Below are 3,310 nucleotides of genomic sequence, written 5' to 3' on the forward strand. Positions count from 1 at the left end.
TTAGCTATTAGCTTCAATCATTAGACCTATGTTCCTTTTTTGCATACAATAGGCCTGGGTCAACATATGTATAAATTAGCTTCCTTGTCTGCTTTTATTAGCTTTGTCTATATTCACAAAGAGAGATTATTTGTCAGAACCAAATGGGTGGGTCCCAGCTGATAAACTATATGCAATTACAAGGTAGGGGATAATTTTATTCAAGCTAAAAACAACATATGACTGAAGAGAATTAGCCATTATTGATGCCAGTTTAGTTGACTATTACTGCATCTGTCAAGTGGCACATGGATTTCCCGCTTAAAAAAAAATAAATGGAATAGATATGTAATGCATGCATTAAGAGTCAGTAAAATTAATTCTGAATTATGAAACTACAAATTAACCTTAACATCTTGGCATATCGGATAGAGCTGCTGTTGTTGAATGGTGCATGTGGTAGCATGCAGTATTTATTCTACTTAGCTGCTCTCTGTACTGTTACAGGCACAATTTTTTTATGGCATGTGTCACTATAATTTTGAAAAGTCACCGCCACCTATCAGAGTCAAGAGGCCTCAGAGTTGGGGCAAGAAAAAACACTCAGGCTGCTATTAAAAAAATCAACACTGTCAACAGTTTTGCTGCTGGTATTCATGAAAGCAGAGCTCTTTTCTGTTCCAATTAGGACAAATGGCCATCTCCCCTTAAGCAATTAGTGATCGGTATTTCTGACTTTTAAATAGCAATTATGATAAGGCCCAAAATATGGGAAAAGGATTCATTCTGTAAAGCAGCTCATAAATTCTGCACAACAATGTGGGAGGAAAAAAGGCTCACCGTGCCCTTGTTTTGCAGTTACTGCCTTACAGCTGGTAAAGGCCCCCATGCTAAGACTTCAATACTGAGAATGAAGAATAGGAATTTCTCTAACAGCCTGTTCAGGACACAAGCCTGCGTTCTAGGGCTGTTATGTCCCTCCTTCCTTGCGAGTGCTCCCTTTCATTCCTAAAAAAGTCAGATACCTAAATCTGCATGCAAATAAATGTTCTGAACATTAAACACAAAAGAAATGAAGGGCATTTGGCACCTCTGAAAAATCAAGTCATTTTCTTACAGTTTCAGATGCACTGAGGCACCTGGCCTTAGGCATCCACATTGAAAGTGCTGACCCATATGAACAACACCACACATAACATTATAGCCTCCTGCGTGCAATAACCCTGCCACTACCAACAGACAGTGCTGTAAAAAAAAAGTGCCTTCTGAAACGCAGGCTGCCTTTTCACTTGCTGGTTTCAGATACCAAAACTGAATTCACAGTTAAAATTTCCCACAGGTTAGTAAATGGGATCAATGGTATTTTGGATTAATTACAGCACATGCAACAATCATTGCAGGGTCAATTTTCCCTGCGGTGGGATAAGCAATGGCATGGAAATCAATGAACTGTAAAATCAATTTATGAATGGCTTATCTGGAAGAGGGTGGCAAACAGAATAAAAAAAAAACAATTTTTTTTATTTTAAATTCTGCAACACGAATGGACAGCAGAGTGATGTATATATTTAGAGAGAATGAACTCTTTTGTCAGGGACTTTACAGTCAGCAAAGAAATTAATGCACCCCATGGTAACAGCACTTTTGGGTTCTAGAAGACCTGACAGATCTCTGGGTATTTGTCCCTTCAAATATCTCAGTTACACCTTGATTATAGGGAACTAAGTAAAGAGCTTTTCTCCTTTTTGCTTATTTTGCCAGAGGCAGGACTGGAGTCCTTTGCAGGGAGTTTGATGAGATGACATTTAAAACAGCTCATGGATGTGGTGAAAATTCTGCTTTTTTATTCTGATAGTTCTCAATAACTCCAAAACTAACTTTTTATGTCCTCCCATGGTATCTCAGGGAAATGCATGTTCAAGGTGAACCATGAGCTGGGTGGAGGATGGGTGGTGCCTGACTGGCCTCAACACCATGCTCTAGAGATGAAAGATGAAGAGGCTGCTAGTTCTTAAGCTGGGGGAACAAGCTGAATTCCCGTCCCTGTGCCTCAGGCCCTGGACAGGCACTATGGTGACATCGTTCCACTGGTCTAAGACCATAGCAGACAAACAACACAACCTGCTCAACTGGGACAATTCACCCAAGCTGGTGCAGATTACCCTGATTCTTTCAGGGGTAATAACCCTTCCCAGACAAGTTATATCAGCATAGGTGGTGTCTGCCCATAGCAGTTTCCAGGGTAGCTTCTTCCTCCAGGAAAATAAGCTGTTCACTGGATCCATGCCAGCTAATTGTGAGGTACTGTAACAGCAGCCTAGTCTCAGTTATCCTAAACTGCCCATCTGTGGATACCATAATTTACACCAAGTTACAGAACCGGTACAACTTGCACAGGAGTATGCAATGATCTGCCCATGACCTCGCTCCTCATCTCTAAAGCAGAGTCAACACCCTTCTTCACATGGGCTAGGTGTCCATTAATATACTTATGACTGGACAACACAGGTGTCACAGGTGAAGTGGCCATAAGTACCTGCGATATCTACAATATAGATAGACAGGTGATCTAAATTCTTTGACTGATTTAAACCATCGACTTTTTCATCCTGTCAGAGTTAATTCAGGTTTTTACCTGCCAAGATAGATTAACCAAGCACCCTAGGGTGCATACCTCTGTTTGATGAGTCTCAAACCATGTACTAACAGTAGTAGTATTTTATAAGAATGGGGCTTGTCCAGATGCTGTTGGATAAAATATCAATTTCCTCACTTTTGTACTCTCTGCTAGGGGTGCACCGATAAAGATATTTTGGGCTGATACTGATGGCCAATTATTAATGAGCCACACTGGCTGATACAGAGCTGATTGCCAGTATGCAGCCTGGCAGCTTGGAAAACAGTATCCAGCTGGTAAGTCTGTTGGGGGGGAAGGGGCAGGGCAGTGAAGAAAAGGGGCATGGGGGTGAGATTCAGGGCCCTGCAGTGAGGGAGAGAGAGGAGCAGGGGCAGGGACAGGCACAGGCACTGCCTAGCCGAGGCAGGGTAGGGAACAGGACTGAGCTGCAAGAGGCTCATCTGGGGGGCACTGGGAAGGAGGTGGCTCCTGCTGCTGTGTGCACCCCTGGGGGAGACATGGGGGACACGTGCCACCCCAGATCCATGTGCAGGATGGTGGGCTGCTGCTATGGGCTGGGGCTGAGGTCAGTGCTGGACTCTTCCTAGCAGGACGGGTTGAACTGGGGCTGCGTTCAGGGTGGGTGGTGCTGGGAGACGGGGGCTATGGAGTGGGCTACAGCCACCCCCAAATTCGCTGTAGTTCCCCCCCCCC

General features: G+C 43.8%; 1 protein-coding gene across 1 annotated transcript in view; it reads right to left on the reverse strand.

Moving 5' to 3' along the window:
- MYO5B (myosin VB) overlaps positions 1-3,310 on the reverse strand; it is a 98,547-nt gene that overhangs the window by 71,529 nt on the left and 23,708 nt on the right. The window lies entirely within an intron of this gene.

This window comes from Gavialis gangeticus, unplaced genomic scaffold (genome assembly GCF_001723915.1).
Source record: "Gavialis gangeticus isolate Ggan-Ray unplaced genomic scaffold, GavGan_comp1, whole genome shotgun sequence".
NCBI lineage: Eukaryota > Metazoa > Chordata > Crocodylia > Gavialidae > Gavialis > Gavialis gangeticus.